Source organism: Trichechus manatus, unplaced genomic scaffold (assembly GCF_000243295.1).
Source record: "Trichechus manatus latirostris isolate Lorelei unplaced genomic scaffold, TriManLat1.0 scaffold00085, whole genome shotgun sequence".
Lineage (NCBI taxonomy): Eukaryota > Metazoa > Chordata > Mammalia > Sirenia > Trichechidae > Trichechus > Trichechus manatus.
In genome coordinates, this window is record NW_004444021.1 from 10,721,671 (window position 1) to 10,744,791 (window position 23,121).

A 23,121-nucleotide genomic window follows, 5' to 3' on the forward strand; every position below is an offset into this window, starting at 1 on the left:
TAAGACACCAATAGATAACCAGAACACCAGAGACGCCAAAATGATGTCTACGGGGACATCCTGTCACTACGTGAGAAACAGTTATCATTTACCTGTCTGATGAAAACTCCAATATATTGCAAGGGTCCTATGCAGGCATGTATCTTCATTGTGGCATTATTTGTAACAAGAAATTAGATACAATCTTAAGGTTGGTCAGAGATGATTTATTTACACATTATGAAAATGGACAACTATGCAGCTACTAAAAGTAGCATGAAATACAGATAGCAATCAGGAAAATGTATATGTTCTAACATTAAGCTAAAAATAAAAAAAATAAAAATATCAAGTCGTGTAAAAAATATATTTATAGTTATTAAAATAGGTATGCTATGGGTAATGCTGAAAACTGAAAACAAACCAAATCCATTGCCGTTGAGTAAATTCTGACTCATGGTGACCCTTTAGGACAGAGCAGAACTGCCCCACAAGGTTTCCAAGGAGCAGCTGGTGGATTTGAACTTCTGACCTTTTGGTTAACAGCTGTAGCTCTTAACCACTGAGCTGCCAGGGCTCCAGTACTGAAAAGTAGTATACAAAAGGAAAAAATTCTGCTGACATTAGGCATCTGGTGTATGAATGATGTTGCACCAAATTTTTTGGAACGTATTGTATCATTATTTTTCCTATAAAAGTAGATATACTGTATAGGTACTGTCATATTTCACTGGGAGTTAGGGAACTAATTTTACCAAATTGGGTGGGGAAGCATGAGGAGAAGTAGAGAGGCTTCTCCCTTGCCTTCTGAAGGATATTATTGCTCCTGCACTACTGGAAATGAAAAAGAGAGAATTATTTCTCTTTGGTTCTGCAGCACAAACACATAGATGTATTCAATGGTTGGATGTGGGTTATTAGCATAGATTCCTTTTTTGTGTAACGGTCAGAAACTGACTCTGCCCACACAGTCTTAAGTTAGTTTTTCTTATGATTTACTTTTGTAGTTAAGGAGGCAAGAGCAGTTTTTTGGTGTTTTGTTGTTAATGCTTTCCTCTACAAAAAAAATTAAGGCCAGAAAAAGAAAGGATGTTACTTAAGAAGCTTGCTGTTGCTCTTAGATGCCTGCCGTTGAGTCAGTTCTGACTCATAGTGGCCTTATGTATAACACAAAGAAATGTTGCCCAGTCCTGCACCATCCTCACAACTGTTACTATGTTTGAGTCCATTGTTGTAGCCACTGTGTCAATCCATCTCACTGAGGGTCTCCCACTCTTCGCTGACCCTCTACTTTACCAAGCATGATATCTTGCTCCAGTGACTGGTGACATACCCAAAGAGAGACAAAATCTCGCCATCCTCATTCTTTAATTACCTTCAGCAAAATTTTGCTAGCATGTGATATTCATGATATTGTTCAATGATTTCCACAGTCTGTTTGATCGTCTTTCTTTGGAATGGGCATTAATGTGGATCTCTTCCAGTTGGTTTGCCAGGTATCTATATCCCAAATTTCTTGGCATAGATGAGTTAGCACTTCCAGCACTGCATCTGTTTGTTGAAATATCTCAATTGGTATTCTGTCAATTCCTGGAGCCTTGTTTTTTGCCAATGCTTTCAACGCAGCTTGTACCTCCTCCTTCAGTTCCAGTAGTTCTTAACCATATGCTACCTCCCGAAATGGCTGAACACTGACCAATTCTTTTTGGTACAGTGACTCTGAGTATTCTTTCCATCTTTTTTTGATGCTTTCTGCATCATTCAATTTTTTTGCCCATAGAACCTTTCAATATTGCAACTCGAGGCTTGAATTTTCTCTTCAGTTCTTTCAACTTGAGAAATGCCAATCATGTTCTTCCCTTCCACAGGTTGCTGGTTCATTTCTGGCTCAAAGGACTTAGGAAGCTAGCAATATTGAATTCTAAGGAAAGGCAAATATGATTTTAGGTATGATCTCCTAGCCAAAGATGATTATAAAACACAGAAAATCTGAAGTTCTTGTTTTAATCTGTATGGAATTTGGTATTTCTCTGGGTTACATCCAGGTGAAAATGTTGATATCTCATCAAGGATTACTAAACATGGTACTGTGTCCATGCTAGAATAAAAAACAACTGGGCATCAGCAGCCACTTGCAATATAAATGTCCAGAGGAAACCAGGTGAAGATTAAAAAGTGATTGCTGATGACTACGAAATGGCAGAACTTCACTTCCACAGATAAAAGATGTTCCACACACAAAAATGTATTAAGAGTATTGAGTTCAAAAATGCGTGTCTTTATTTACAAATCACTTTAGGGTCATAAACATGTACTCAACATATAAGTATCAGAGTCAACTTCAGGATAGCAAAGAGACTTATAGAACAACAAATTAACATGATTTTGCACTATTCTACCCACCTCTTTTAAAAGATGTTCGTATCACATAAACACAAAAAAAATTCTTGAAATCTTACATTTTATACTCCCCCTATACTGTCTCAATGTGGTCCCTGTAATAATCAAACCACCCTCTACTGCAGGAAGCCTATACTCTGCAAAAAAAAAAGTCTTTAAATTATGTGATTTAATGGTTTGTCTTTTTCAGCAGTGTTTACAAAGCCAGAGTTGCTGCTTTGTTGTCCTGCTGGGGGTTAACTGCTGTTTATTTTGCAGCACTGTCTCCAAGTCCTGCTTTGTATCTGTCAGTTTAGATCTAATAATCACTTGCAGAGTTCATATTGAATGAAATTCAAATATTAGTGTTCATGAAGCTGAGGCTACAAAATCCCTTTCTCTCAGACTGGAAGCTACTGTCACTAAGAGTTTTCCAAGCAAATACCATCAGTCTGATTTGACCTCATGTTTGTGAGGAAAACATTTCTGAGAGGGAATCCTTTATTAGCTCTATGAATACCACTCATTATCCGGCAAGATCTGGAAATGAACCCTGGAGACAGAAGTCAAATAAGCCACTTAATGAAGTAGGTCTGGCCTATTTGTCCTCCTGAATTGCGCCTTGTGGGCAGAACTAAAAATGCCAGATAGAAAAGGATGCCAGACTTGGAAGAGGGGACAGGGTCAAATGTGTGCATTATATGAGTGTCGAGTAGGGTCGCAGGGTGGCAGGAGTTTGCCCTGGGTGGGGCAAAGGTTAACATGCTCAGCTGCTAACCAAAAGGCTGGTAGTTTGAGTCTACCCAGAGGCACCTCAGAAGAAAGTCCTGGCAATCTACACCCAAAAAATCGGCCACTGAAAACCCTAAGGAACACAGTTCTACTCTGACACACGTGGCGTTGCCAGGAGTCTGAACTGGCTCAACAGCAATTGGCTACCAGAGTAGGGAAGCGGCGTAACATTGCAGATGACTGATCAGCTCCCTCAACAGCCCCTTCCACAATGTCCTAAGAAAGTTGGTGAGCTGAAGGAGGCACTTAGTACTGGATCATTAGGTAGTAAATTCTAAAATTTATAGTATGATATATCATTCTCAAAGAGCCCTGGTTGTGCAATGGTTAAGCACTCGCTGCTAACCAAAAGGTTGGCAGTTTGAACTCACCCAGTGACTCCACCGGAGAAAGACCTGAAGATCTGCTCCCATAAAGACTACAGCTTAGAAAACCCTATGGGGCAGTTCTACTCTGTGAAATGGAGTCGCTATGAGTTGAAAATTGACTCAATGGCAACCAACAACATATCATACTCAACTTTATAAGTATTATTTTATTTTTATGACCACCTCCACTTTCAACATTTAAAAGTTAATCCCCTCATTTGATTATAACCCCATAGATTTGAAAGCTATCAAAAGCCAAACAGCCTCAAAGGAGAAAACAAGTAAAATAACCTTAAAATGTAGAAGGGAATTACTGATAAAAACAAGAAAACTTTTAGCTCACGTCAATAGCGTTGCAAATCAAATAACATGTTTCTAGAATAATAACACATTCTCTTGTTTTTTCTGACTGAATTTCACATGTAAAGTCCACTGAATTAGCTATATCCCAATAAAATACGTGAGCATAAATGTAAGTACTAACATCCCATATATCTATGGGAAGCATAAGTAGCTGTGCTTAAACTTTACAATTAAATTTACATATTTTAACATATATAATACACACTTAAGTTCCAGTATTTCCATATGAAATTCAGACACTTGAGTGAAAAAAAGGAAAACATATGACGTCTTCCCTTATTTCACCTTTATGTATGAGAAATGCTGTTTCCTTATCCTTATCCTATTTATAATCAGAAAACAGAAAATTAAAATTGTCACTGTGATAACTCTAATAATCCCAAAAGGTCACTAGTTATAAAAATAATAGTAATTTAAAGATTGTGTTGTACAAAAGGCCCATAATTCTAGAAGGTAATTATTCAGTGGGTGCCAAAAAAATCAAGTGTTTAGAGATTCCCCCATTCCTGGAAAGTCTGGGTTAAAAATTTCTCATGTCCTGTGGGGACGATGGTCTCGGGGAACATGTAGCTTAATTGACATAACACAGTTTATAAAGACAATGTTCTACATTCTACCTTGGTGAGTAGCGTCTGGGGTCTTAAAAGCCTGTGAGCAGCCATCTAAGATACTCCACTGGTTTCACTACTTAGGGAGCAAGGGAGAATGAAGAGAACAGGATACAAGGAAAAGATTAGTCCAAAGGACTAATGGACCACGCTACCAAGATCTCCACCAGACTGAGTCCCGTACAGCTAGATGGTGCCCGGCTACCACCACTGACTACTCTGACCGGGATCACAACAGAGGATCCTGGACAGAGCTCGAGAAGGATGTAGAACAAAATTCTAATACACAAAAAAAGACCAGATTTACTGGCCTGACAGAGACTGGAGAAACCTCAAGAGTATGGCCCCCATACACCCTTTTAGCCCAGTGGTGAAGTCACTCCTGAGGTTCACCGTTCAGCTGGGGATTGGACAGCCCCATAAAACAAAATGGGACTAATGAGGCACAGCAGTCCAGGTACAAAGACTAGAAGGCTGGAGGGGACAGGAAAGCTGGTGATAGGGAACTCAAGGTTGAGAAAGGATATATGTCATGGGGTTGTTAACCATTGTCATAGGGCAATATGTGTACTAACTGTTTAATGAGAAACTATTTGTTCCGTAAACCTTCATCTAAAGTACAAAAAAAAAAAAAAAAGAATTATCTATGTGAGATCAAATTGGCAACAGCAATTCAAAAGGTTTGATGGGAAGCCTAGGGGGCAGTGAGTTGAAGATAATGGTGATGGAATAATTTGGAAAAGGATAGTGAGAATAGCAGCACAATTGGAAGAATATAATTGATGTCACTGAATTGTACATGTAAAAATTTTTGAAATGGTGTATCTTTGGCTATGTATATTTTCACACACACACAAAAAAAAAGGTCCTCCAAGGTTGAGAAGGGAGAGTGTTGACATGTCGTGGGGTTGTTAACCAATGTCATAAAACAATATGCGTACTGACTGTTTAATGAGAAACTATTTGTTCTGTAAACCTTCACCTAAAGTACAATAAAAAAAATTAAAAAAAAGAAAACTTACAGAGCTAATAGAGGAATTTACCAAAGTTGAAGCGTATAGGTCAACAAACAAAAATCAGCTGGGTTTCTATACACCAGCAATGAGAAATCTGAAAGGAAAATTAGGGAAATAATTCCATTTACAATAGCATCAAAGAGAAAGAAATACCTAAGAATAAACCTAACCAGAACGTGAAGGACTTATACAATGAAAACTATAAAACACTGCTGAAAGAGATAAAAGAATATTTAAATAAATGGAAAGATGTTCCATGTTCATGGATTGGAAAACTTAATAATATTGTTAAGATGTCAATACTACCCAAAGCCATCTATAGATTCAACACCGTCTTGATCAAAATTCCAATAGCCTTCTTTACAGAAATAGAAAAAGCAATCCTCAACTATGTATGGATGGAGTGGAAAGAGGCCCCAAATAGATAAGCAATGTTGAAAGAGAAGAACAAAGTAGGAGGACTCACATTTCCTGACTTTAAAACATACTATACGGCTACAGTAATCAAAACAGCCTAGTACTGCTATTAACAAACTCATAGACCAATGGAATAGAATTGAGAGTCCAGAAGTAAACACACACATCTATGGTCAACTAATTTTTGACGAGGGTGCTAAGTCCATTCAATGGGGAAAAAGGAAAAAAAAAATTTCTCCTGTGAAACTTGAAAACACACCTCAGTGAACTGGGTCCCAACGAATCTGCTGTATCTCCTCAAAGAAATAAGAACACTTACCAGATTCACAGGAAAGTTAAATTTCCTGGTAATTATTTCTGGCTTAGAAATGATAATAGCCTTTGATCTTTGTATGGCTTAATATAGTTATACAAAGCTCTTTTATATGAATTATTTTATTCGCTTCTTATATCCTTGAATGATAGTTGTCCAGGTTTCCGGATTGTCCATATTCCCCACCTGGGTAAACAGATACTCAGGAGACTGACTCTCCCATAGTCACATGGTTAATAGTTAAGTGGTAGAGCTGATGGAATGGATTTGCAACTGCCCACTGTATGTTAAAGAACATGGTTAACATTTTGACCCCCTCCTCATGCACTCCAACAGAGATCCCTTAAAAGGATGTTTTCCAAACCTGCACAGACCAAACCAAACCCACTCCCCACGATAATTCTCATCTTGTCCTAACAGCCGGCAACTTAACAAGTTAACAAGAGTAATGAAGTATTTAAAAGGGCTTAAAATTAGTGACTGGCAAGAAACCTAACAACATTGTAATATAAATTTCAGCATAGTGAAAAAAAACCTAAAGCTCAGACCTAAAGTTAATAGCTTTATTTCCATGGATAGAGGAAAATCCATAAGAAATTATGATAAAATGCTGACTTGGGCATACTTGCAAAAATCAATAAAAACATTTCATTTTCAGGAGTAGGGGATATTTTGATGGTATCAGCTTCATTACTTCCACAGACTTAAATGTGCAAGACTTTTAGGAAGAAATTACATTTCATAATGACAAAGTTCCCCTACACACCAACAGTTGCTGAATGCCATGATATATTGGCATTGAGTGCTAATGGGGAGTCACAAACTACACCTTTAAAGGGAAATCTCATTTCCAGGAAAGGAAGACATTTCTTATTTAAATACAGACTTTCCACATGAGACTTGTTAGTCCTGTTTTAATCCACACTATTCTGGTTAAAATATCCAATTTGCTCTTTTTCTGTTTGCTTATCATTTCTATGGTGTCATCAGCCATGGTAATAGCAATTACGAGCAGCATTTGAAAGCTCATAGCAATTCCAGTTGTAGCCATGTAGGCTTCATGCCTAATGACTGTAAACATAACAAGGAAGGCGTGAAATATAATGTGAAAATGAATAAAAACAATCATCAACATAATAGTATAAAGACATTTGACTTTTCATGCATATGGATAAACGTCCAACAAACAAATGCAAGGACATGAAAAATTAGGAGTTGTTGGAACAGGTTAATTCTGGATTTTTTTAGTAATTTAATTCCAAATGTTTTGATGCAGATTGCTATAGCATGTGTGCCTTAGGATGCTGACTTAAACACTAATTAGCTGTTTGCAATTAGTCCATTAATAAGTTTATAAACTTGAGTCTTCCTTATTTTCATTTAACATTGATGTCATAACAGCAGAAACGCACAAAAGACTGAAAGAATACATTCTTTATATTATCAAACAATTCAAATAAAAGTAGTGTATCAGTCCTGGTAAGTTGAGGGCAGTTCTGGGTCAGCAGAAAGAGGCAGGTGCAAATTACATTGAAAACAGTGTTGTTTTGGTGCCTCTTATTTTTTTTTTGTTGTTGTTGTTGTTTTGTTTTTTGACAATTGGGGAGGGGAATTATCTGCCATACTGTTGGCCTGTTTTGACTTATCTAAATAGCTACCACCTACCAAAGTCCTAATCTTTGTCTTTATTTCTCACTCTGATTGCACCTAGAGTTGACTATTTAAAAAAAAAAAAGAGTAGCTGCTGAAGCTGCTTATGTACAACCAAACATCTCATGGGAATTTGTTCCTTGGTTTGGAGGTTTACGGTCATGGTTTCATGGGATATCCCAGTTAATTGGCCTAATAACATGTTTAGTGCTTCTGTTCTACATCCTAGTTCACTGCATTGTGCCTGGGGTCTTAAGAGCTTGCAAGTGGCCATCCACTTGGTCTCTATTTGCCTGGAACAACAGAGGAAGAAGGAGAGTCAGGAATAGGAGGCGGATATGGAATGTATCACTAATTGCCTCCATGAACAACTGCCTCCTTTGCCATGAGACTAGAAGAACTGGATGGTGCCTGGCTACCATTACCTAACATTTTGATCAAAGATTCTACAGAAGAATCCTGATCAAAAGGAGGAAAATGTAGAACAGAATTTCACATTCTCATGGAATCTAGACTTTCTAGAGCCAAGGGAGCTGCTGCCCTGAGATAATCTTTAAAACTCAAATCAAAAATATCCCCTAAAGTCTTCTTAAAACCAAACAATACTTTAGCTTAACTAGTTAAAAAAAAAAAAAAAAAAAAAAGTCTGCCTTGAGAATTATGCTCTTTTAAGAACTATCTATACGGGATCAAAGCAACAACAGTAACTTAAAAGATTAGATAGGAAACTTAGGGGGCAGTGAGTTTATGTTAATGGCGGAGGAACAAGTCAGAAAAGGAGGGTGAGAATGGTTGCACAACTTGAAGAATATAAACAATGTCACTGAATTGTACACACAGAAGCAGTTGAATTGATGTATGCTTTGCTATGTATATTCTCAACAAAAAATTTTAAAAAATTGAAAATCACTACTCTAATGAAGTTAAAAAAAAAAGTATGTCTTAGTTTCAAAAACTATAGTTTATTTTTTAAATGTTTTTTGTCTTTGACTCTGATTTGGCATGTTCCAGGCATGTGGTATGGAAATCGGCCTTTGGGAGTACTGTAGCATAGGATCAATAACAGAGACATGTTCAAATTTTCTAGCAGTGACTTTGGTTTCGAGAAAGCAGCCATGGGAAATTTCTGTGATAAAAGAACAAAAGACTTCCTTGAGCAGCACGTAGTTAGGTTTATCTTCTGACCCAGCTGGTTTCTACAGCCAGAGGTAGAGATACCTATTGGATATTTAGACCCAATGCTTTCCTGATATCCCCCATATCTTAGTGGTTCCATAACAGACCAGGAGGAAGTTAAACAACTGCATTAATTATTTAAAGATGCGCCTCAGATAGACTGGGTTATATTAATGGCACTGCTTTCCATGAGCTCGGCAGCTACTACTGAGGAACTTAGCTGAGCTCTATTTTAGAAGAATGACACATCTGGGAGACACTGAAGACATGGTTAAACAGCTTAGATGAATCTCAAGTTCACTTCTGATACTAACTGCCAAGTGAACAGCAGATTCTGAATAGTCATGCACGCCCTAGATAACATCAAGTGCCATACAAAGAATGGACCTTCTTCTCCAGACACAGTGACTGCTTATTCCCTTGAGTGAGAGCTACAAGAGTTTATAACCCATAAATGTTGTTACGTGAGCTCATTCAATAGCTAATAATTAGTGTTTTCATTAGAGCGCTGCAGATTGCAAGTAGCAGAAATCCACTTATATTATACTAAAAAAGAAAAAGCACATTTAAAATACAAAGATATTATATGGAACCCAAGGATCCAGAGTCAGCTAAGATTCAGAAATAAACTAAAATCAGGGATAAAAATGCCAAGAGAAGACTCCCCATCTTCTCATCTTGGCCTCTCCACAAAACTGCACCATTCTTCTAGCTCACAGAATATGGCTTTTTCTTACTAGAAGTCCACATGGTAGAACATGGCTGACCATATCTCTGGGGTTTACAGCCTCTCTGTTGAAAATACCAGTTATACTTAATCATGATTCCCTGCAAGGAAATCCCCAGGGCAATCAAGGTTTAGTTGCCCAGCCCTAAACCCACAGAAGAGTCAGGTCATATAAACATAGCTACTCCCAATGTAACTCTTTTGGGGGAGAGGTTCCCAGATATGGTAGCAGAGCAATGGGAAAGAAAAAATAATAATAATAGCATCAAATATTAAATGACACTGTTTTGGTCTTGCAATCAAAAGATATCAGCTATGATTCCTATCTCAATAATCTACTGAGTCAAATATCAATTGAATTGCATATCCAGCGACTCATGTGCTTATAACAATGGTTTTGACCTCACCTTATTACTGAAAACCACACAGGTTAAGGAAAAAAAAGTATTATGAAAAACATACAAGAACTCTGTGCTTCACGGGTCATTTTGTTTATTCAAGCATTGGGCACAAACTGTTAAGTGCGTGACTACTAGCCAAGAGGTTGGTGATTTGAATCCACCCAGCAGCACCTCGAAAGACAGGCATGGTGGTCTGCTTCCGAAAGATCACAGCCTTAAAAACTCTATGGAGCAGTTTTACTCTGCACACGTTGGGTCACCATGAGTCAGAATCGACTCAACAGCAACTAACAGCAACAACAATGAGGTGTCAGAAAAGAACTAATTATTATTGCAAAGAATAAAAGAATTTGATTTTAACTGGGAGTAGAATGTATAGTGGTCATGAAAGGCCTTTATGAGAAAATAATATTCATGCTAAGACCAGAGAATAAGAAGGAATTAATTTGATGAAGAATAGAGGGTAGAAAGATGCAAACAGTAAGCGTATTAAATGTAAAATTAAACGAACTTGAACAAATAATAGGTGCCATTAACATCACATCCAAGTTAAAACAATCGACTAAAGAGCACATGGAAGCATATAACTAAATGTGGGAATATGCTATATTACCCTGTACCAAATGGTTGTTTAAGTTTTAAGTACATTAAATTACCACAAATATTTTAGACGCAGGTGGTAATGTAGCAGCCCTTTCTGGTTCTCAGTTCCAAAATATTGTGTGTGTGGCTTTTTCTTTTTTTTTTTGTCTGCAATCTATATGTATATATACATATTCATGGAATGCTAGTTGAGTGTAGATTTAACGGCCTGAAAGAAAGCCTTCCAAGAATAAAAACATTCTGATATTGATAAACTGCTGCCTGATTCATAGTCTCCAGTCCTGCGTGCAGACCAGCTGTGCTGTTAGCTATAACTTCTGGCATGTGTATAAATCTTAGCTTTATTCCATCCTCAAAGATTCACTACTTGTCCACACCAGTTCAAAAATACATGTTTTGAATTCTGGGAAGATGACAGTGGTGCCAGAGTTTTTAAATGGCCTCTAGCCCCCATAAAAAGAGAGAGAGCAAGTAACATAGCAAAACCGAAATTCCACAGGCACCTTCAAAAGAAAAAGGGGTGAAAGGTATCTGTAACACCAACAACCCCAAATATGAGCAGGTGTGGACCAGTCATGACAACTAAAATACCTGTGTGGTCTCAGCAGTTATGCAGGAGGTGGCAGAGGGACACAAGAGGGAAGGAAGAGGATTTCCAACAGCTAACAGGGACTCAGAGAAAAGTACAGCGAGTCAGTGTGAACACCACAGGAGAAACTCCAGTGTAAGAGTAATTGCAAGGGGTCTACTGTAATGTCTAAAGGTGCTGGAGCAATCGGAATGCCGTGAGCTTTCAACACTGACCAGGTGAACATTCTGTCTAGACTAAATCTCCACATTAAAGAGGGTCAGCTTGAAATACAATTCAAATTGAGCATTACTTCAAAAGTTATGTGTGAAAGAAAAAGAAGGTTCAGAAAAGTAGGGGAGAGAAACAGAGACTAGACATCTCATAAGGAGACCATATTTCTGAACAATTCACAAAAACAACAGATCAGGGACCATGTCTTCCCTGCTCACCCTTGTAGCTCTGACACCTAGCATAATTCCTAGAGGAAACTGAAACCTAAAACCTTTATAAAAATGACAAGTATGATGCTTTTATTAATCCTTAATATAGTTCAGCTTCCTCAACTTCCCGTAAAATAAATTATCTATCATAATACCCGAACAACACTTTGAAGCTTATAACATTTCTTTTCATAAGGTAGAAGGTATCATACTGAATTTAATTGAGTATAGCATAGAAAAAGCATTACAGCTTTATCACTTCCTTTGTATTCAGAACTGAATCTGTATTTGTGGGAAGTTTCAAGTAAGTAATTAACCAGTTGAACATAACAGAAATATTACTCCAAAACTGCTGCAAGGATGCTGTCTACAAAAGGAATGCTTCAAATGCCCCTCGTCTGTGCTATATACTACAGGATATTCCAAACCAAATATTCTAAGAATAATATTCCAAACCAAAACTCTTACTAGAAAGGGCTCAACGAACACAGTCTAAAAGTAGTATGATATGGAATGGATTAGTATCCTCTGTATCCTCAGCCAAGTTTCAACAATCCCTCATACATGGGTTTAATCTATTAAGTCTAAAGTTTCAGACACTCTTCCGATATACAATTATTTTACCTTGAAGTGATTATTTAAGAAGTAGTGCCTGAATTGGGAGCACAGAATTTAATTTCTCAAGTTGCTATGGTTTTATTGGACTAAAGGTAGCAGTGATAGCACTAAATAGATTTTTTTAAAAAGCTCTTTTCTAAGTACCCTTCTCATACAGCCATGCTATTACTTTCATACAATTTTAGTGCAATGCTTGGATTGTAATAGCTTTTGGACACCTGTACATTGTACTGCAAGTGTAATACATTATTATTTGTGACACCCCTCAAATGCCAATTTACTAGACTGCAGATTGCTCCCTGGGCCCAATAAATCTTTACAAACACATCTAAAGTGGATGTGCGACACTCTTCTTCCCCTCCCCTCCTACTCATTTTGTGCAGCAGATTCTGAAAGAAGTGGTAATTATGTTATGGTTTCTATTAACCTACAACATTATTGTTCATATTTTATAACATTTGAAAAATTTTTATAAGGTGTGCATCCATTTATTTAGTTGTCATAGCAACTATATTATCAATAACTTTTAATGTTATAAGTATGATCACTTTTTATTAGGGTAGCACTTTATAGTACACAGAGCCCTGGTGGCGCAGTGGTTAACAGCTTCGCTGCTAACCAAAAGGCCGGCAGTTCAAATCCACCAGCTGCTCCTCGGAAACCCTATGTGGTGGTTCTCCTCTGTCCTACAGGGTCTCTATGAGTCAGAATCAACTCAATGGCAACAGGTTTGGTTTTGGTTTCATAGTACATACACAGGTGTGTTTTTGTTTATTCCTCTCAAAATTTCTGTGGAACAGATAGAGTAAATCACATCCATATTTCATAAAAGAAGCAGTGGCTGACAATCTGCATGATTTACCAACAGTCACACTGATGGTTCAGTGGTAGTATCTGAACTTGAACCCACACCTGCTGCTTCTAACACACCTGCTTCTTCCAAAGTCAGTGCTCTTTTTACTGCTCCCCACTTCTTCAAGAAAACATGACATCAGTCATATTATTATTATATGGTCCAATTAGTATGGATATTTTAACTTCGTTGTGTAGTTTGCCTGTACAGAATACATAAGAAGGAAGACTTGTGAAAGACTATTGAAATAATACAGGAGAAAACTGATGGTGATTTAAACGAATGTGATAGTGATGAAAGTGTTTCTATAAATATCTTTAAAACAGAGCTGACAGGATTTGCTGCTATGAGGAATAAAAAAAAAAATTTAAAAAAAAAACAGGATGATACCATAATGTTGGGTCTCAGGAACTATATAATTAAGAGTTGCCATTCGTTGAGATGGGGAGGTCTGTGGAAGGAATATACTTTGGGTGTCAAAAATCAAGAGTTTAGGTTTGAGATGTCTGTTAGACGTGCTACTGGGTGGATGAATAGATGAGTCTGAAGTTCGGGTAAGATGTCTGGGCTGGAGATATAATTTGGTATTCAAAAATGTATTGATATTGCTTAAAGCCATGAGACTGGATGAAGATCATGAAGATAACATGGTTTCCTAAAATCCAGGTAAAGAAAGTTCTTCAAAAAGTAGGAGTGATCATCTGTGTCAAAGACTGCTGATATATTGAATAAAATGAAGGCAAAAATTGATCAATGTCTTTCTCAACATAAAGATCCTTCATGTACCTGCCAAGAGCTATTTTGATGAAGTGGCAGGTACCAAAGACTGGAGTGATTTCTAGAAAGAATGGGAAGAAAAGTGGAATCATGATTATAGAAAATTCTTTAAAGGTGATTTGTAATAAAGGAGAAAGAGAAATATAGTAGAAACTAAAATATAAAAAAGGATCAAGGAGGTTTCTTTTTTTTTTAAGTTAAGAAAAATAACTGTATGATTTTATCACGGAAAAAAATGATGCTGCGAGAGAGAGACGAGAGAACTGTTAAAGCAAAGTCTTTGAACAGGCTAAAGAAGGCATGATCTATTGTAAAGTAAAGGAACTGGTACTGGATAAGAACGTGAACTATGTATCAATAGTGACAGGAGAGGACACAAAGAATCTGGGTACAGATATAGGTAGGGTGACATATATAGTGGAAAGAGAAAGTAGAAATTCCCCCTTCTAACTGCTTCTATTTTCCTCAGTGAAATAGGAAGAATGTTATCTAAGAGTGAGGATGCCAAAACCATACTATTTCAATTACGATAATTTCACTGTGTTATTTCCCCAATGTTTTTCTCTTTTCCACAAGCTCTTGGCTATTTTCACACATTATTCTTTCAGATGAGCTTCAGTATCAACTTTTTCTTTTCTAACAAAAAATCAGAATGCTGACTGAAATTAAATGTATAAACTTGGCCATAAGGGGCATCCTAACAATATGATGTTTTTTCAGGAACCTGGCATGCCTCCCATGTACTCCAGTCTTCTTTTATGTCTTCCAGTAAAGTTTTATATTATCTTCTTATGAGTCTTGTCCCTTTGTTGTCAAATTCAATCCTGGGTATTACGTGCTTTTGCTTTTATTTGGAATCTGAACTATCCTATTCTTATCCTATTCCGCAGCGTATAAAACTAAACTGGTTATTGCTTACATAAAAAAACAAACAAACCCACTGCCGTTGAGTCAATTCTGACTCATAGCAACCCTACAGGACAGAGTAGAACTGCCCCATAGGGTTTCCAAGGAGCAGCTGGTAGATTCAAACTGCCGACCTTTTGGTTAGCAGACGTAGCTCTTAACCACTGGGCTAATTAAACTTCTGCCAACTGGTATTTTTTGTGACTTTTAGCAGGTCATGTAACTCCACAAATCTCTGTCTCTACTTCTGGAAAAGAGGAAGAATAAACTAAATGACCTTTGAAATTTAAAAAAAAAATGTAAACAGAAAGACAGTAATATTATTCTATTTTACTGATTAGCAAATTGAGTCTCAGAGAGTGTCATTTACTCAAAGTCATTCTGTGAATGACAAAAAAAAAAAAAAAAAAAAACTTAACCAGTTTTGGGGTAAATTCCAAATGCACTTTCTAGAAGATATTTTGCTTAGCTATCTAGAGCTGGGTAACAAACTAATCCAAAGCTTAGTGACCTGAAACAAGAAGCATTTATCTGCTCACAATTCTTTCAGTTGGAAATTTAGGCAGAGTTTTTGATCCACACTGTGTTGGCTTGACTCACTCATATGGTTACAGTCAGTTGGCAGGCCAGCTGATGGCTAGCAAGTCCTAGATGGCCAGCAAGTCCTAGATGGCCACATTCATACGGCTGGCAGTTAGCTGGGGATGTTAATTAGGGTGCCTTGGTTTTCCTTACCTGACCTCTCCAGCAGGCTAGCTTGGGCTTTGTCACATGGTACCTGGATTTCAACAAGGTAGCCCTAAAGTATAAGGCCTTATTGAGCCTCTACTTGTGATAACATTTGTTGACCACCCATTGGCCAAAGCAAATCACATGGTTAAGTCATAATAGGTATGGATATAAGGAGGCATGATTCATTTAGAATTACTAATGTAACAATTTTACCAAAGCCCTGAGTAAGATTTAGCAGAGTATCACTTTCTACAACCAGTGTGTAAAGCTTTAGTTGGTCAAACTTTAGGAAGAATGCAGGTGAGCCCTACGAAGTTAATTTATTAAATTTCATTTATAATTCCCAAAATCTCTCACATCCCTAATTTCCCCTTACTAATTTGCTACAGATGTCTGGTATTTCAGCATAAGGTAGTAAATCATTTGTGTGAAGACTCTGCTCCTTATAAAACAAAATATATCTCTAGGAAATAAACTAAACATAAATATATCAGAAAGTTTCCAGTGCGACCACTAGCCCTTAAAAGCTCCATCTGGGATAAACAAGGAACTGTGACATGAGCCCTGGTGGCACAGTGCTTAAGCACTCGGCTGCTAACAGAAAGGCTGGTGGTTCAAACCCACCAGCTGCTCTGCAAGGGAAAGACACAGCAGTCTGCTTCCGTAAAGATTTACAGCCTAGGAAACTCTATGGGGCAGTTCTACCCTGTCCTATAGGGTTGCTCTGAGTTGGAATCGACTCGATGGCAACGGGTTAGGTGTTTTGTTTTGTTTCGTCTGCTCTATTTAAGATAAAAAAAATAGAGGATAGCCATTTGCTGGATAAAGATTGCTGTTCTGAGAAGGTAGGTATGGGCTGTATATCACTATAGACATCCTCGGAAAGTCAAAAAGATGTGAGGGAAGCAAGAGAACTTTGAAGACTGATTTTACTTGTGTTTCAATGAATCCCAGAGCTGAAGTCTGAAAGCAGACAATCCTTTAGCAACTTTACCTTTGATTGATTCAATTCCTATAAACTTGTCTCCCATGCACTTGCAGTCATTAAGACATTATAAATACCTTAATAAATTTTCTCTGGCCAAAAATGTTGTTCCTTGCCACAGTTTTTAATGATGATAAATATATTCTTTAAAAAAGGCAATTTCTAAAACTAGTATTCATATTTTATTTCTATTTTAATTTGCTAATTTCTAGAAAAAGAAAATGAAATTAGTTCTATCTATCCTCATGTAAAAGGTATGGGGATGAAGCTTACATTATCTGAAAATTGCCTTAAGCTCCTGAGAAGAAAATAATATTGCATAACCATATTATTCTACCTCTACTTCTGTGTATTAACATCAGATAATGGCCCACCAAAGGCAAGCCAACGGCAGCTCGCAGATTAGGGTCAGACTAGCTTTCTAACATGGAAGTTAACCATTTATTTTAACCAAGGTATAACCATTAATTTAAGCCCCTATTGATAAAAATGTGTTTCAGTCTCTATAATTATATTTGAATTCCTCAGAGTCTACCTCCCTCCCTCCCTTCTTAAAATTTAGCTGTGTTTGCTGAAATGAGCACAGTAAAGCAGTGGGAAATTAATCTTTGATAACAGCAGAAGCATAGAAGCAGCCATTCTGGTGCCCAGAAAGCAATGAGCGCAAATAGTCAGAACTGGGAATCCATCTTGATAGAGTGGGTTAATTAGAAAATAGGTAGGTAAGATAAAGTATCAATAAAAGTCTGTTGAACTGAGCTCTGTCCAGTGCGAGAACTTTCTAGGTAAGTGTGAAATGGGAGACAGGTGGAAGGTGAGGTGGAGGGGTGGGGACACTAGTGAAGTTTCCATCTAGTTGGTTGACTCTGCTTGTTACAATGCATATACTTGTTGATAACCGGAGGCCACCAGAGGATCATCCTAGCCAGAAGGAAGCTGAAGGGCTACAAGTAAACACTACGTGGCCTATGGTGCTGGGATCATCCGAGACAGGTTTTGAGGAGAGAAGGGAATAGAGCCAATATGCTATTTTTAAAACTACTACAACAATCATTTGAAAGCTATTTTTGTAAAAGCCAAGAAAAAAATTGTTTAACAGATGTTCCCGCCTGTAGGAAGTGACATAAGCCAACTTTCAGAAGCCATTTCCCAGGGAGAAGGACTGTTCCAGCACAACCAGGAACTTACCAAGTTATCAACTTAACGTTTTCAAAACGTTTTTGAGTCACACAGATGGACAAAACCCTTGCAATTGCTCCTCAAAATATGACTATCAATAACTTGATTATTTTAAGAGCTGATCTTGAGTTCTCAAAGGCAGCAGATAAAACTCTTTGGGCCAGAAGTCAGGATGAACAATTAGACAAATGACTTCACATAAAAGAAGACTGCATACTCAAATTACTGAAAAAAATCCCAAATCGCCTCCTATAGAAAACGCATTTATAGGCACACTGCATTGTCTTTTCTAATGAAGTTCCCCAAAGTAGAGGCTGAATTGTTGGTGGGACAGGAAGGACTTGTAAAAGTCCTCTTGCAGCCCCTAGAGCCCCAGAGTCAGCCCTTGTTCTGCCTTTCAAGTCCAAAGACTAGAAGTTCTTAGGAACCTAGAGAGGGCAGTCTCTCTGAGAGGAAGTCTTGCTGACTTTGTGCAAGAATGATCTATGTACCTCTGACCACAATACTTCAATAACTATTCATTAATTTATAACAAAAGTCATATTATTCCAGTGATTAAATGCTCACACTCTTTTTCAGAACTTCACTTGCCCAGACTCAATGAGGTAGTATTTCAGCATGGTTAAGAACTCAGGCCTGGAGTGTCACTGCCTGAGCATGAATGCCAGCTCGACACTTACTAACAATTTGGTTTGAGCAAGTTTCTTAGCCTCTGTAAAATCGAGTTCTTATTTGTAAAATGCGGCTAAAAATGACTTCCACTCTGAGTGTTGTTATAAGAATTAAAGTAGCTAATGCATAATGCACTCAGAACAGTGTAGTCTGTCTCTAATGATGGACTACTTTGAGGTGTTATTAGCAAAATTATTAGGAACCCAATTTCTTTCAACAGATGGTTGCTTATTAAGTGTGAAATGGAAGATTCAGGATGTGGGGTATTGTATTTAATTTCCAGGAAAGCTGTAACAGTGACTGCCATATAGTAGTCTTCCATTTCTTTGTAAGACTTTATATTCTTTTGCTGAGACTTTCTACTTTTTCATTTGTTTCAGGTGTGTTTGTAATTGTTCCTTGAAGCATTTTTCCCCCTCTTTGGTGATGACTGCTTCAAAATTTTTGTCATATAATTCTAACATCTCTCTCATCTTGGGGTTAGCATCTATTGATTGTCTTTTTTAAATTCTCTTTGAGATCGTCTTAGTTGTTGATATGATGAGTAAATTTCTGTTGAAACCTGGACATTTGGGGAATTTGGTTATGAGGCTCTTAATCTTATTTAAGAGGAGCCCTGGTGGTATAATGGTTAAGCACTCAGCTGCTAACCAAAAGGTTAGTGGTTCCAACCCACCAGCTGTTCCCAGGAGAAAAGACCTTGTGATCTGCTCCCACAAAGATTACAGCCTAGAAAACCTTATGGGGCAGTTCTACCCTGTCCTATAAGGTCACTGTGAGTTGGAATCTACTCAACAGCACCTAACAATAACAACAACTATCTTATTTAAACCTTCTTCTGACACCACTCTGGTAGAGGAAGACAAGGGCACTGCCTCATTACTGCCAGGTAGAGTAGAAGTCCAGGTGCCGTCATTACTGCTGGGCAGGTGTGAGAGTTGCAGTTCTGCATTAGACCTACACTGATACCTCCCTGGCTGTGAGGGATAGGAGAGCGTCTTACTGTTTTTTCTGTGGTGTCTGGATGGAATAGAGTGGTTTCTGTCTAAATTTTTTGTCTTGCTACGCTTCCCTTTCCTGGTTATTTGGCTTGAGAGTGCAGGCTTTTCTTGGGGCTTTTTGGTCTGTGCCAATTGGCACTTACCAGTTGCCAGCATCTTCATCTCCGAGTCTGAGATATATGAGGAAAAACACAACTCACCACCATGCTGGTTCTTGGGTTCCAAACTTGCTAGTGATCTGCCTTCTACTTTCCACTTTTCAGAGTCTTCTTTGTGTGTTTGATATACGATGTCTAGGGTTTTTAGTTGTTCTTGGTGGGGGGAATAAAAAGGTATCATCCCAGAAGTGGAAGTAGGATTTGTTCTATATGAGACACTTAACCTTCCTGAGTCTCAATTTCCTCATCTACACAATGACAGTAATTATACCTACCTTACAGTTGTTAAAAAAAATTACAGATAATACATTTTTTAAAGTAACCCTGTTAAACAACAAAAAGACACCCCAATCAAAAAATGGGTAGAGAATGTGAGCAGTCATTTCACTAGAGGATATTCGAACAGCCAACAAACACATGAAAATATGCTCAATGTGATTAGCCATTAGGGAAACGCAAATTAAAACCAAAATGAAATACCATCTCACTCCCATTAGAATGGCAATGACCAAAAAAGGGAAAACAACAGGCAGTGTTGAGATTATGAAGAAATAAGAACCCTTATTCATTGCTGGTGGTAATGTAAAATGCTACAGCAGCTGTGGAAAACAGTTTGGCATTGCCTCAGAACGCTGAACATAGAACTATCAAATAACGCAGCAATACCACTCCTAGGTATATACCGGAAGAAGTGAAAGCAAGAACACAAACAGAAATCTGTACACGAATGTTCATTGCAGCACAATAGCCAAAAAGGTGAAAACAACCAAAATGTCCACCAACACATGAATGGATATGCAAAATGTGGTATATACACAAAATGGAATATTACTCAGCCAAGAAGCAAAATGAAGTCCTGATGCATGCCATAACATGGATGAACCTAGAAAATAGTACTGTATACTGAGTGAAACAGGTCACTCACAAAAGGACAAAAATACCATATGATCTCACTTATATTTAAAAAAAAAAAAAAGCAAATACATAGAAACCAAAGATTATCAGTGGTTACCAAGGTGGGAGGTGACCCCACAGCAAGTAACAACAACAGGGTGGGAGGGAAGGGAAAGGGAGAGGTTTTTGCCTAGGGGGTACTGACCTCACGTTTGCGGTGGTAGAATAATTTGGAAAACGACAGCAACAAAGGTTGCACAACATTAAGAGTGTAATCAATGTTACTGAACCATACATGTTGAAATTGTTGAATTGCTGAAGGTTTTGTTGTGTATACTTTTACCACAAGTAGGAAAAAAAAAAAAGTTAGCTTGGCCTTTCTGCAGCACCGACAAGATGGAGGAAGCAAAAGGAGCAGAATAACTTCTGCAAGTTCACCTACCTCGGCGTGGACCTTGATCACTTGCTGGACAAGTCCAAGAAGCACCTCTGCCTGTGTCTGAACCAACACTCTTTGCTGAAACGGCTGCACAAGGTCAAAAAGGAGGCCCTGCCCACGGAGAAGCGGAAAGTGGGAAAGATGCACCTGCGCAGATCATTCTGCCCCAGATGGTGCGCAGCATGGTGGGCGCCTACAGTAGCAAGACCTTCAACCAGGTGGAAATCAAGCCAGAAATAATTGGCCACCACCTGAGCTCGTTCTCCTTCACCTACAAGCCCGTGAAGCACGCAGGCCTGGCCTGGGACCACCCCACTCCTCCTGCTTCATCTTCATCCCTCTGAAGTAGCCCTGCCTGCCATTAAAGGCACAGACTTTTGTGAAAAAACAAAAAAACAAAGTTAGCATGGAGCATAAAACGTTCTAGTTACCAAAAAAAAAAAGCTATTATTTTCAGAGTGGTGCAAATGCACTGGGCTGCTAACCAAAAGATTGAGGTTTGAGTCCACCCAGGTTTAGGCCACTGAAGAAAGACTTACCTACTTCTGAAAAATCAGCCATTGAAAACCTAGGAAACACAGATCTACTCTGGCACACATGGAGTAGTTGTGAGTTAGAATCTACTCCAAGGCAACTGGTTTTGTTTTTACTATTATTATCACACAATAATGGCATCAGTGTTTTAAATTCTGACACCAATAACTAATGATGTAGCAACTGGCTAAAGCAGTTATTAAATATTCCAAGGTATGGGAAAGGGCATTGGTGAAATAGGATAAGACTAACAATATGGAGTTTCTCTGAAAAATAAATTAAGTCATATTTAAAAAATGAGCTACATTTTAGACAGAAGAATGTTGTTGTGATCATATTTATTATTAGCCATAGTAGTACTATTGTAAAAATTTTGTAAACCATATTAGTTAGGCCTTCTTGCTATAACTTTAGGTTCAGTTGCATCCCAAGAAACCTTAGTCTCGTTTCTAAAAATAATTAAAAATCAGTTAAAATCTTCAATGTACCTTCAAGAAAACGCTAAAAATAGAATTATACTAATAATGAAAAAAGTAAAATACTTAAAAATCCTCCTTCCCATCTTCCCCCTCTCTTTCTCACTCAGTATCTCCCATATCTTAGCTGCCTCTGCAGCCACCTGTTCACGGCCCTACACACACACAGACACACACAGACACACACACACACACTTTTGTTTTACATGCATATAATTTTTTCTTCCACAAAGAAAATCCTGCTACTACTGCATTCTCCAATTCTCCCAATAAAACACTCTATAGAGAAAGGGAAGGCAGTAAATCCCTCTCTGTTAAATTAATATTTTCCGTTCCATCATCCATCTCATGCAAATCTCATAGTTTTTCAATGTTAGTATTATAAGCAAAATACAAATGTAAATTTCTCCCCACAATGAGTCAAAAATCTCATTGAATATGAGCTGATTTTTAAATAAAGAGTCCAGGCTAGTGTGGTACAACAAGTACAAACATGAACTCTGGCACAAGACAAGCTGAGTTCAAATTTTGGCTTTACTACTTTTTAGATTTGAGCAATTAAATTCTGTCTTAACAACATCCTTGGTAAAATAGGAAAATAATAAAATACAGTTGTTAAAAGATTAAATGAGTTATTATGTGTAAATAACTTAATACCTGTTACAAAGGAAGTGCTAACAAATACAGCTATTATTAAGTTTATTAAACAGCTGTTTTCTTTAAATCGCAATGACCTAATCACACACTTTTTCTCCACTGCTACCAAGTAAATCAAATTGGAAATCAATAGTTATGTTTGAAGAACTGGCATGTCAATAATTTATTTTTAATTTGTTGAGATTGAAGGTCTTACATGAACATTTGTACCCAAGGAGATGATCTCTCAATAAAAGAACAGGTGAAGTAAGCATAGCATGACAATCTCCATGAGACAAAACCATCCTTATTAAACCAAAAAACTATTAAGTGATAAGCTGGGTAACATAAAGAGTCCTTTCCAACCCCAAGAATCAAGGGGCGTATTATTTATTATAAGAGGGTTTACACACACACCTTTATATGAAAAAAGGTGCTAGATGTAAGGTTTTGCAAGT

At 37.7% G+C, this 23,121-nt stretch overlaps 1 pseudogene; it reads left to right on the forward strand.

Moving 5' to 3' along the window:
* Positions 1-21,366, forward strand: part of LOC111821451 (40S ribosomal protein S15 pseudogene) — a 148,670-nt pseudogene extending 127,304 nt beyond the window's left edge.
* The last annotated feature ends 1,755 nt before the right edge of the window (positions 21,367-23,121 follow it).